The sequence below is a fragment of the Macaca thibetana genome, chromosome 13, assembly GCF_024542745.1.
Source record: "Macaca thibetana thibetana isolate TM-01 chromosome 13, ASM2454274v1, whole genome shotgun sequence".
Classification (NCBI taxonomy): Eukaryota; Metazoa; Chordata; class Mammalia; order Primates; family Cercopithecidae; genus Macaca; species Macaca thibetana.
In genome coordinates, this window is record NC_065590.1 from 93,636,845 (window position 1) to 93,650,643 (window position 13,799).

A 13,799-nucleotide genomic window follows, 5' to 3' on the forward strand; every position below is an offset into this window, starting at 1 on the left:
CAAAGAAGAAAGAAATGTAGTTTTTATGATCTTAGCCCCAGCCTCCTAAAGCAAAGTATATAAAATCATTTTAGAGCTGAAAAACCAAAGTTTAGTCCAGAGCATAATCAGCATTTTTTATAAACGTGAACTTTTACTACTTAAGTGTTCATTAACTATACATTTTAAAAAACTAATTAATGGTAGAATTTATTATTAAATTGTTATCAAGTAATATAACACAATGAATAATTGTGATTTACCTCTGTAGCAAAAGGATTGCCATCTTCTCTTTATCTATGGTTAGTCTCCTCAGTCTCTATTTTCCACACTTATTTCATCTAAATTGTAAGTTTTTAAAATTTTCACCAAGGTATCCTGATGTAATTTGCATATCTCACAGCTTACCAGAAGTTCTGCGGTTCAGTTTTCTGATACAATAGGTAGCTTGTGGGGATAGCAGCATTAACTACTTCTCCTCCTATTACTCAAAGACTAGACGGAATTGGCTGTCTGTAGCTGCTTATGTCTGAATATACTCTTGTGTGGTGTACTTTAAAGGGAGGCCAGAGGTACTGACATCAAGAAAGGCTACTCAAGAGAGAAGCTTGCTCACTGGTCAACTCTTTGATTTATCCATGTGTTAAATGAGAACTCTGTTCACTTTGAATTTACTTCTGACACTAATAGGTAAGATTATGACAGAAGCTAGAGAAAAGACAAGTTGTAGGTCTATCAAACGTAAAGCCACTTATTTTCCTGCAACTGTTAATAACACAACTTTATAAGAAAAAAAATCGGTACCCATTCTAAATTGAATGAGGCTCCAGAAAAGAATAAACTTTGACTTATCTGGGCAAAGCAGAATGTATGACCACCTTACTCATGGAAGCCTGTCTCTAGAAAATTAGAAATTCCATGCTTTTGGGGGTTAGGCAGAATCTAAGAATTAGCTTGGAGGAGTCTGAGCCAGGCATGTCCATCTGCTTCAATCACACTCAGTAATCAAGAAGTCACCCTTTCTCACCAAGGAATGCTGAAAAAGTGCCTGAGACAGCACAGAAATGTCATTTTAATGGAGGACTTTCTGCTTCCATTAAAATATCATGTTATCATCATGTTAATAGAGGAAACATAGGGAGTAGAATATAAATATGATTTTTCCTCCCCATTATCTTATATTGAAGACATTATAACCATGTTCTATCTATAGAGAATTGCAATGATAGAATATGCTTACATTTACATAAATGAAATACGTAACTTTTATAAGTCATATGTCAAGATTATATATTTGGATGATGCATTATTATAATATTCTGGAGGTGGGGTCTGGGAGAAAGTATTTGGGTCATGGGGGTGGATCCTTCATGGCTTGGTACTGTCTTTGCAATAGCAAGTTCTGATAGGATCTGGTCATTTTAAAAGTGTGTGGCACCCACTCTTACCCCACTCTCTTTCTCTTGCTTCTGCTTTTGCCATGTGAAGTGCCTACTCCTGTTTTGCCTTCCACCATGATTGAAAACTCCCTGAAGCTTCAAGCAGATGCCAGCACCAAGGATTCCTTTAAATCCTGCAGAACTGTGAGCCAGTTAAACTTCTTTTCTTTATAAATTACCCAGTCATGCGTAATTCTTTATAGCCATGCAAGAACTGCTTAACACATCATCTATTCCTATGTATTTACAGCCAGAAATTTGAACTCCAAATAGAGGTCTGGCCTTTGACCCAGCTCCTGGGAGGTGACCTCTATACCTTTGAATTTTTCTGAGTCATAAGAGTGTCTTTTTTTCAACCATGATGGGCCCCTTAACCAAACCTCATAGTTTATGCCAAAAAAAGTGACTTAATGAGTAGATTCCAGGACTGCACTCAACAATCTTAGGGTTAGGTGGCTGGCCAGACCAGAAAGACTAAACAGGTGATTAAGGGTTGGGAATTTAGCTCACAAGATATCAACCCAACCTATGGGGAAGGGGGATGCTGAAGACTAAATTCAACCACATAAACAATAATTACAGTAATTGTGCTTACCTACATAATAGAGGCCCAGTAAAAGCTCTGAATACTGTAGCATGCATGGGTTTTTCTGATTGGAAATAATATCTGGATATTGTAACACATTGTGGCTGGGAGGCAGTAATGCCATGCATGACTCCACAGCACGATGACAAGCAGAAACTCTGCTTTAGGCCCCTGCTGTATTCTACCTTATGCCTTTCTTTCTAATGTGTGTCCTTCGCCTGAAGTAAACATAACTGTGAGTGTCAGGGCCTGCAGTGAGTTCTGTGAGTCTACTGAACTTTCTACTGAATTATCAAAACTGACAGTGGTTTTGGGAAAGCCTCCAGCTTGCCATTGGTGTCAGAAGTCTTGGGCAGACTTGATCATCTGATATACTGTGCCCTTCGCCTCCAATTTGGCTAACTTTGGGTAATGCACAATAGGTAAATTTATATTTTTGCATGTTATACCCATTCATATAGTTGATAGGCCAGAGTGAACACTAGAGAGGGGGCTCAGAAGATTTATATTCTGAGCCTATTGTATAATTTCACAACTGTATGATCATTTGGCAAAATACTTTATTTCTCTGACCTCACGGGAGTTTTCTCCCATGTAAAATGGTTATAATGTTGGCATAGAAGAGGTAGCTAGACTTTTAAGGATGTCATCAAATGTATCATTCTAAGATCACATAAAAATATATAAAAGACATGAAATTATAACATTTGATTTTGTTAGTATGACTTAGTCATACAAAAATGTATGAGGGTTTACTTCACACATACACATGTAAGAAAAATATATTCCTTTTCACTGTATATGTTCAAGACTGTCGTTTCCTTAAAACATATTTTCATTAAATTAATAAGAATCGACATCTGGTTCATTGGCAACATACTCCTTCTGCAAATTAGCTTTTCTGATGTTGGCTGGGTTCCTTAGGAAACTTTTCACCTGCTATTAAAATAATGCAAAATGACAATATTTAACCCTGGAATGACAGAGTGGTGGGGAAGTCCCTGATGGACCTGGGGAGATCTATGCTGGGTCTTGAAAAACATTAAGGTATTTATGACACCAAGGAGATTTGGAAAAGAGTGTTCAAGCCTAATCAAGAGCAATGTTGAGGCAGGTGTGGCACTTGTGGGGAAATAGCAATAGTTCAGTTACAACTAAGCATCATATGCAGAATAGGGAGAAGGAGGAGCTCTAAGAAATAAAGCAAAAAGGCTTCAATATTTGAAAAGTCATATATTCCACGCTAAGTTTTTGGACTTAACCTTGCAAGAAATGGGAAGCCATAGCTTATTTTTAAGGTTAGTTTTACTTTCTTATTTTCAACAATATAGAGAAGCTATCTCTCAAAATGTATGTATCAATGTACATATGTACATGCACCAAGGATTTGGAATAATGTGAGAGGGAAATTAAAATAATAAGCATAAAGAACCAGATGTCTGGGTGCTCAAAACCTAGGCAGACAGCCAGCCACAGGAACAGAGCACATTGACATTTAAGTTGTTGGTGACAGAAAAAATGCAGGCTATGACCCCCCTTACACTAATCTCTTACAAGGTGCTCTGCCTCATTTTTGAACAAAAAGTTCTGTTCTTTAAAATGCAGAGGTGCCCACATTATCAAGTGTTAGAAAACTTGAGGACCAGAAAAGAGAGAGAGAAGATTCTTTGGCTTTTTATCAGACTCCCAAGGTTCCTCTTGAGAAATAAATCTTAAATGCCACAGTGCTTTTAATCATTATTAACTCCATCAAATATATTTTAAGATGTTTTTCCAATAATTTTTGCACGCTAGAGAGAAAATGTATCCTCGTCAGAACAGGTGGAAAATATTATATGTAATCACACCTGCTTTATCCAATTTAACAGGAAAAAAGTTGAGAATATTGTTAAATGAGATAAGAATTTTGGTATCACAAGACTTCAGTGTGGTATAGTGGAAAGACAGTGTGTTTGGAAGTCAGGGAGGCCTGGGTATAAGATTCAGTGTGGTCAATTTGGAGCTGTGTCTCCCTTTAAAGTCACCAGTCTGCATATCTGTGAAAATTTTCTACCAGGAAGGTTGTTGAAAAGTACATTTGTGATCACATGCTGTCAACAAGATATTGAGCATAAAATAGATGCTCAACAAATTCTAGTTCATTTTACTCTAAATAAATGCAACTCCACCACACTTGCTTTTTTTCTGTTTTCCCCTCAAAATAATTATCTCCATTTTCTTTTCTTTCTTGCTTTATTATTGTGTATTAAGATTTACAACATGATATTTTAAATGATTACAATAGTCAAGTAATTTAACTTATCTGTAACTCTCCAGTTACTTTTTTGTAGAAAGAGCACCTAAAATAGAATCTTTTGACAAATTTTTATGAATATTGCCTTTTAAATTAAATATTGACATTTCCTATTGTCACATTTGTTTATTTATTTTAAGTTGACTGGTGAAATTAAATGTATTTATTGTGTATAACATGATACTTTGAAGTACACAGGCCAACTTTGTCTTACTGCACTTTGCTTTATTGCACTGTGCAGTGATAACATTTTTTACAAAGTAAAGGTTTGTGGCAGCCCTGCATTGAGGTAGTCCATTGGCAGCACCATTTTTTCAACAGCATGTACTCATGTTGTATCTCTGTCACATTTTGGTAATTCTTACTATATTTCAAACTTTTTACTTGCTATTATATCTGTTATAGTGATCTGTGATTGGTCATCTTTCAGGTTACCATTATAAATATTTTGGGGCACCAAAAGCTGCTCCCATTTAAGACAGCAAACAATCTGTAAACAGTGTGTGTTCTGGCCGCCTCACTCACTGGCCATTCCCCCATCTCTCTCCCTCTCGTTGGCATCCCTATTTGCTTAGATGCAACAATATTCACTGTGGGCCAATTAATAACCCTACAATGGCCTATAAGTGTTTAAGTGAGAATAAGAATTGCATGTCTTCCACTTTTAACCAAAAACTAGAAATGATTACGCTTACTGAGGAACGTATGTTGAAAGCCAAGACAGGCCAAATGGTGGGCCTCTTGTACCAAACAGTTAGCCAAGTTGTGAATGCAAAGAAAAAGGTCTTGAAGGAAATTAAAAGAGCTACTCCCCCGAACACATGGATGACAAAAAAAAGTAAAGAAGCTTATTGCTTACATGGAGAATGTTTCACTGGTGTAGATAGAAGATCAAAGCACCCACAAGATTCGCTCAAACCAAAGCCTAATTCAGAGCAAGACTCTAACTCTCTTCAATTCTGCAATGGCTGAGAGAGGTGAGGAAGCTGCAGAGAAAAATTTGAAGCTAGCAGAGATGGGTTCATAACGCTTAAAGAAAGAGGACAGGCACCGTGGCACATGCCTGTAATCCCAGCACTCTAGGAGGCCAAGGTGGGTGGATCACCTGAGGTCAGGAGTTCGAGGCCAGCCTAACCACCATGGAGAAACCCTGTCTCTACTAAAAATACAAAACATCAGCCAGGCTTGGTGGCTCATGCCTGTAATCCAAGCTACTCGGGAGGCTGAGGTAGGAGAATCGCTTGAACTCGGGAGGCGGAGATTGTGGTGAGCTGAGATCGTGCCATTGCACTCCAGCCTGGGCAACAGGAGCAAAACGCCATCTCTAAATAAATAAATAAAAGAAAGGATCTATATCGTGAAACATAAAAGTGCAAAGTGAAACATGAAATGCTGATATAGAAGTTGCAACAAGTTATCCAGAAGATCTAGCTAAGATAATTGATAACAATAGCTACACCAAAGAACAGATTTTCAAAGTAGACAAAATAGCACTATAATGGCAGGAGATTCCATCTAAAATTTTCATAACTAAAAAGAAGTCAATTCCTGGCTTCAAAGCTTCAAATAACAGGCTAACTCTTATGTTAAGGACTAATGCAACTAGTGAGAATGGCAGCCAATTCTCATCTACCATTCTGAAATCCTAAGACCCTCAAGAATGATGCTAAATCTCCTCTGCCTGTGCTCTGTAAATGGAACAACGAAGGCTGGATGACAGCACATCTGTTTACTGCATGGTTTACTGAACATTTTAAGCTCACTGTTGAGACTTACTGCTTGGAAAAAAAGCTTCCTTTCCATGTGTAATCACTGACTGAGAATACATCTAGTCACCCAAGAGCTCTGATGAAGACATACGAGGAGATTAAATTGTTTCTCTGTCTAATAACACAATATACATTCTGCAGCCCATGGATCAAGGAGTAATTTTCACTTTCAAGTCTTATTATTTGAGAAATATATTTTGTAAGGCCATAGCTGCCATAGATAGTGATTCCACTAATGGCTCTGGGCAAAGAAAATTAAAAACCTCCTGGAAAGGATTTGCCATTGTAGATGCTGTTGAGGACATTCATGATTCATGGGATAAGGCCAAAATATCATCATTAACAGATGTTTGGAAGAAGCTGATTCCAACTCTCATGAATGACTTTGAGGGGTTTAAAACTTCAGCGGGGGAAGTAACTTCAGATGTAGTAATAGCAATAAAATTAGAATTAGAGGTAGAGCCTGATAAGACTGAATTGCTGCAATTTCATGATAAAGCCTCAATGGATAGGATAAGGAGTTGCTTCTTATGCATGAGCAAAGACAGTGGTTTCTTGGAATAGAATCTACTCCTGGTGAAGGTGCTGTGAACACTATTTGAATGACAATAAAAGATATGGAAGGCCAGGTGTTGTGGCTCACTCCTATAATCCCAACACTTTGGGAGGCCAAGGCAGAAGGATCACTTGGGCCCAAGAGTTCGAAACCAGCATGAGCAATAAAGGGAGACTGGTCTCTACAAAAAATTAAAAAGTTAGTCAAGCATGGTAACATATGCCTATAGTCCCAGCTACTCAGGAGGGTGAGGCAGAAGGATTATTTGAGTCAGGGAATTCAAGGCTGCAGTGAGCTTTGCTCACACCACTGCACTTCAGCCTGGGTGACAGAGCAAAATCTTTCCTCAAAGGAACAACAACAACAAAAAGGATTTAAAATATTACCTAAGTTTAGCAGTGGCAGAGTTTGTGAAAATTGACTTTGATTTTTAAAGAAGCTCTACTTTGGGTAAAATGTTCTCAAACAGCGTAACAATGCCACAGAGAAATCTTTCATGAAAGAAGGAGTCAAATTCATGCAGCAAACTTTATTATTGTCTTATTTTAAGAAACTGTCCCAGCCACCCCAGCCTTCAGCAACCACCGCCCTGATTAGCCAACAGCCAACAACATCAAGACAAGGCCCTCCACCAGCAAAAAAATTACAAGTTACAAGATAACCATTAGCATGTTTTTGGCAATAATGTATATTTCAGTTAAAGCACATATATTTTTAAATACCTAATGCTATTTCACACTCAATAGGCTACAGTATAGTATAAAATAACTTTTAAATGTGCTGGGGAACCAAACAATTTATGTAACTTGATTTATTTTGGTGTTTGCTTTATTTGCTTTAGGAACTAACCCTGCAACATATCTGAGGTATGCTTGCATATACATTGTGGAATAGTTAATTCTAGCTAATTAAAATACGCACTACCATACATGGTTATCATTTTTGTAGTGAGAATATTTAAAATCTACTCTTTTACAATTTTGTAAAGCATTTTTCAAGAATATAATGTATTTTCATTAACTGTAGTTGCTGCACTGTACAATAGATCTTTCAAACTTATTCCTGTTATCTAACTGTAATTTTGTCTCCTTTGACCAAGATCTCCTTGGTCTCCCCTCAACCAGTTCAGCCTCTGCTAACCACCATTCTACTCTATGTCTATGAAACCAACCTTTTCAGATGTGAGTGAAAACAGACAGTATTTGTCTTTCTGTGCTTTATTTGACTCAACAGAATGATCGCCAGTTCCATTCATATTGCTGCAAATGAGAGGATGTTGTTTTGTGACTGAATAGTATTCCGCTGTGCATATTTGCATTTTCTTTATCTATTGATGGGCACGTAGAATGATTTTACAGCTTGGCTATTGTGAATAGTGTTGTAACAAACATGGCAACGAAGGAATCTCTTTCACATACTGGTATCATTTTCTTTGATATATACACAATGGTTGGATTGTTGGATCATTTGGTAATTCTATTTTTAATATTTTGAGGAACTTCCATATTGTTTTCCATAATAGCTGCACTGATTTACTTTCTCATGAACAGTGTGCAAGGGGTCTCTTTTCTCCGTATCCTCACCAACATTTGTTATCTTTTGTCTTTTTTATAATAGCCATTCTAACAAGAGCCAGATGATATTTCATTGTGGTTTTAATTTACATTTCCCTAATGGTTAGCGATGTTGAGCTTTTTTTTCATATCCCTATTGGCCATTGTATGTCCCCTTTTGTAAAATGTCTATTCAGGTCCTTTGCCTATTTTTAAATTGGATTTTTTTTTAGTATTTACATTTTCAAAGATAAATCAAAAGCTGTATGCTAGTAAAATCATCGTCTTATTTGTAATAGAGACGGACTGGAAACAATATTAAAATCATCTATGAGGAAATTGTTGCACAAAAGATACTGTATTCACAGGTTGAAAATTAAAGTATATGTTTAAAATAGTAATACTGATGAGTGAAGACTATGGAAACATTTTTCTAAGTAAAGACACAGGCTTATACATATAAATTCATTATAGTCCTGCACAATAGGCATGGAAGATAAAGAAGGTAATACGTTAAAATTATAACTGTAATTTTTTTCTTAGATTGATGATTTCTCTCTGTACTCTTTGCTAGTATATTTGTAAAATTCCTGAAATTTATTTTTTTCTCCCATTTTCACTGGGTGAGCTCATCTCAACTGGTAACTATTTGGAAAATTTTCTTTGTTCTTCTTCTGTAAATAATCACTTATTTCTCCATGCTACTCTAATACATTATAACTATGTTTACTGTATTACTAAATGAATAGTTTTGTAGTTATTTTTATATGCTGCCTTCATTAGAATATTGGACCGTTTAATAGTCAGCCTTTGCTGCATGACAAAGAAACACACAACCTTGGTGGCAAAATAAAAAATGTATTTTTATGCTTAGGGTCTAGCAGTTTAACTGGATTTCCCAATGCAGTCTGAGCTGTTATCCTCTGCTACAAGTTGAGGCTTCCACTGCTCTGAGATCCTAGCTCTGGGTTGGGTTATGCCAATTTAATTTGTATTTACTCTGGGTCCTAGATGAAAGTAGTCACAACTATCTAGAGAAAGTTCTTCCCATAACTGGTCACTGGAGCCCTAGAGTGCAAGTCCAATTGTATAAGCAAATGTCAAGCCTCAGCTCTCATCATATGCACTATGACGTCACATTGGACAAAACAAGTCAGCCAGCCAAGGTTAAGATTAAGGAGGTAGAAAGCCTATTCTGCCCACAGGTGAACCATAGAAAGTGTGTGAATTCTTAACTGTGTCAAGGGAGTGAGGAATTGTGAAAATGATTCGGTCAACCACAGGGATCCTTTACAGCTTATATTTATTTTTGTGACATCATTGCTCTATATAACTCACATGTTATTTTGCATGAAGGGCTTATAGAGTAATATGCTGAGGACTCCAGGGAACACTGAGAATGAAATAATACCTTCTTCTCTGCACAACGCAGAATCCATTTCCATTTTCCTCTCTAAGCAGCAAGTGCTTGAATCTGCCCAAAGAGGTTTGAAACCTCTTCAACAGCTGTCGGTGACTGTGCCTGTTACTGTATAAGCACTTAAGATTTTTGTTGGTGAAATTATTAAAATGGCTGTATCTGGAAGAAATTTATATAGTTAAAACTGAAGGAAATAATCAGTTTTGTTGTTGTTTCAAATCATTGAGTATTATTTTAACAAATACGCAAAACTTCTTGGTTTGTTCAAAATAGATGCTGGGGTTTTCTTCTGACTTAATTTTTTTCCCTAAAATGAACCTAATTCAGAAGTTTATTTATGAGAGACTCATAGAGCTTTTTCTAAAAGGATGAGGAGCAGCATGCAATCTAGAAGAAAGAAACCTTGTTTATTCTTTGTTTTCACTTTGGGTCTAGTCTCAAAATACATAAGTCCAATGTTGAAAGAAATTTTAAAATCTTGTAATGCATTTCATATAAGAGGAGCTAATGACTGGCTATGAGTGTTAGTTGAGAATAAGAATAAGCCTGGCACGGTTTACAAAACAATTTGCGTGTCCTATAGTATGTGGAGACACACATTGCATGTCAGCCATCCTTCTTCTTTTTCTTTACTTCTTTTATTATCATAATTATTATTGCTGCTATTTGATTTAAAAACATGACAGTGATAATTATCACAGAATACACACAGTGCTGCAGAATTAATATTCCCCCAACCCTTATCATATAGCTGGGCACATTGAGGAGGACAGAGTGCTCTGATCAAAGTCTTAAAGTGAGTTAGTAGCAGCTCAGCAAATTGAAATCTGGCTATTTTCTAGTTTCTAGAATAAAATACAGTACCCCATAATTGGTAATATTTCACAGTAAAAAGTAAGAAAAGTAAGTACGATGGTAGGGAATAAGGGGATGCTTTCAGAAGCAGTATGGAGGAAGATAAAAATAACCAAATACGGGCTACATTCTCGTTTGATAAGAAACATTGTTCAGATGTGATCGAAGTGGACGGAGTGGAATTAGAATAGCCTGGTGTGTTCAGCTGTGTTCTAGAGAGTGGATTTTGGATGAGTCTAAAATTTTAATCCCTGTGTATTTGAACAGGGATAGAAAAGACTCACAATGCCCATGGAGAAATCCTCCTTTGTAATAGCAAGGAAGTAATATGGACACTTTCAGTTAGAACTGCTTCTAGAGCATGTAGCTAAATTACTTGGGGTCTCTAGTGCCACACACTTGTCAGGACGCAGACATAACGCATATTTTTAAAAGACCTTTCCTTTATCCGATGAACATCCAGAAACTGAATTCTTATATTTAACATGCAATATTTATTTTGTGACCTTGTGATTATAGTGAATAAATTCTAATCTCTGATTTTTTGTGTGTTTAATTTTTCTTTTTTTTTTACTGATAGGCTTTATTAAGGTAGTTTTAAGTTTATAGGAAAATTAAGGGCCGGGCGCGGTGGCTCAAGCCTGTAATCCCAGCACTTTGGGAGGCCGACGCGGGCGGATAACGAGGTCAGGAGATCAAGACCATCCTGGCTAACACAGTGAAACCCCATCTCTACTAAAAAATACAAAAAAAAAAAACTAGCCGGGCATGGTGGCGGGCGCCTGTAGTCCCAGCTACTCGGGAGGCTGAGGCAGGAGAATGGCCTGAACCCGGGAGGCGGAGCTTGCAATGAGCTGAGATCCGGCCACTGCACTCCAGCCTGGGCGACAGAGTGAGACTCCGTCTCAAAAAAAAAAAAAAAAGAAAAAGAAAATTAAGTAAAAAGTACAGACAGTTCTCGTATACTACCTTTTCTCTCTCATCCCAGCCACAATTTCCCTATTATTAGCATCTTCTTTGGCACATTTGTTAGAATTGGTGGACAAATATTGATATACAATTATTAACTAGTTCATGCTAGGGTTTATTCTGTGTTTTTTACAGTTCTATTGGTTTTGACAAATACATGATGTCATGTACGTACTATTACAGTACCATACCAAAATAGTTTTGTTATTCCAAAAATCCCCTATTTTCCATTTGTTCATTTCTCCCTCCGTTCCCCCAAACCCCTACTGACCACTGAGCATTTCACTGTGTCTGTAGCTTTGCCTTTACTAGATTGTCACAGAGATAAAGTCATACGGTATGTAGTACTTTTAGTCATTTTAGGCTGGCTTCTTTTATTTAACTAGGGCATCCTGTAGTGACTTTTAGGCTTGCTCGTTTCCACAGAAAGTTCCTAGCAGTGAGAGCTGTTTGTTACTAATATGCACTGAAGGTTTTTCATAGTTTTCATATCTTGATAGCTCATTTTTTAATGTTTTTTTTTTTAGATGGAGTCTCACTTTGTCACCTAGGCTAGAGTGCAGTGGCTCTATCTCGGCTCACTGCAACCTCCACCTTCTGGGTTCAAGCAATTCTCTGCCTTAGCCTCCTGAGTAGCTGGGATTACAGGCGCCTGCCACCACGACCAGCTCATTTTTGTATTTTTAGTAGAGACAGGGTTTCAGCATCTTGGCCAGACTGGTCTTGAACTGCTGACCTCAGGTGATCCACCTGCCTCGGACTCCCAAAGAGCTGGGATTACAGGCGTGAGCCACCGCGCCTGGCCAGCTCATTTCTTTTTATCACCGAATAAAATTCCATTGTATGCATGTACCACAGTTTGTTCATTCATTCACACATTGAAAGAGATCTTGGTTGCGTTCGGTTTTGTCAATTATAAATAAAGCTGCTATAAACATCTGTGTTCAGGCTTTTATAAGGACATAAGGTTTTTACATGGACATTTTCAGCTTAGTTAAATATCTAGGAGTGTGAATGCTGAATTTTATGACATGAGTATGTTTAGCTTTGTAAAGAACTGTCAAACTATCTTCCAAACTGGTTGTGTATTTTTCATTCCCAGCAGCAATGAATAACTGCTCTGGTTGCTCCATATTCTCATCAACATTTGGTGTTGTGTTTTAGATTGTAGCCATTCTAATAGGTGTGTAGTATCTCATTGTTGTTTTCATTTGAAATTCCTGAATGACATACCATGTTCAGCATCTTTACTTATGTTTATTTTCCTTTTGTATATCTTCTTTGATGAAATGTCTGTTCAGATCTTTTGCCCATTTTTAAATTAGGCTTTTAGATTTTATTGTTAATGTTTAAGAGTTCCTTTTATATTTTTGAAACAAGTCCTTTATCAGATACTTGTTTCGCAAATATTTTCTCCCAGTTGTGGCTAGCTTTTTCATTTACTTAATAATGTCTTTTGCAGAGTGAGCATTTTTTAATTTAATAAAGTCCTACTTACTGATTTATTCAGTCATGGATTGTATTTTTGGTGTTGTATCCAAAAAGGCAACACTAAACTCAAGGTCACCTAGATTTTCTCATGCTATTTCCTTGAAAGTTTATGGTTTTGCATTTTACATTTGGGCCTATGATCCATTTGGGGGTTAACTTTTATGAAAAGTGTAAGGCTTGTATATAGATATTCTGCAGGGGATATGGATGTCTAGTTGTCTACTTGTTCTAGCACTATTTGTTGAAAAGATTTTTTTTTTTTCATTGAATTGTTTTTTGCCTTTGTTACAGTCAGTTAATTGTATTTGTGTTGGTCTATTTCATAGTAAGTGTTAAAGTAACGTAATGTCAGTCCTCTGACTTGGTTCTTGTTCTCAATATTATGATGACTATTCTGGGCATTTTGCCTTTCCTATACTTTTAGAATCAATTTGTTGATAACCACAAACTAATTTACTAGTAGTTTGATTTGTAGTGCATTGATTCTATTGATGAAGTTGGAAGAAAACTGGCATCTTAATAGTACACAAGACGTTTACTGCTCTTAATTGTACTTAGTACTAATCAGCAATTAAGACCAAGAATACGTTTCCCCATACATGAGCACAAAATATTTCCATATTTATTTCTGTGATTTTTTTCATCAGAGGTTTGTAATTTTCCTCATACAGATCTTATACATACTTTAAACACATACCTAGGTTTTCAAAATTTTGGTGTTCATGTAAATGGCTGTGTGTTTTTTATTTCCAATTCTAATTGTTCATTGTTTATATATAGGAAAGCAATTGAATTTAACTATTAATTTTGTGTCCTGCAGTCATGCCATAATCACTTGTTAGTGACAGTTTTTTGTTTGTTTATTGATTCTTTGAGTCTTTTCTACATA

At 36.6% G+C, this 13,799-nt stretch overlaps 1 long non-coding RNA gene across 1 annotated transcript in view; it reads left to right on the top strand.

Moving 5' to 3' along the window:
- The first annotated feature begins 339 nt into the window (after positions 1-339).
- The window catches only part of LOC126933505 (uncharacterized), a 31,290-nt gene continuing 17,830 nt past the window's right edge, over positions 340-13,799 (top strand). Inside the window, exons 1-2 of the long non-coding RNA XR_007718643.1 lie at positions 340-669; positions 1,468-1,562. This is a non-coding gene — a long non-coding RNA (uncharacterized LOC126933505). The remainder of the gene's footprint in view (positions 670-1,467; positions 1,563-13,799) is intronic.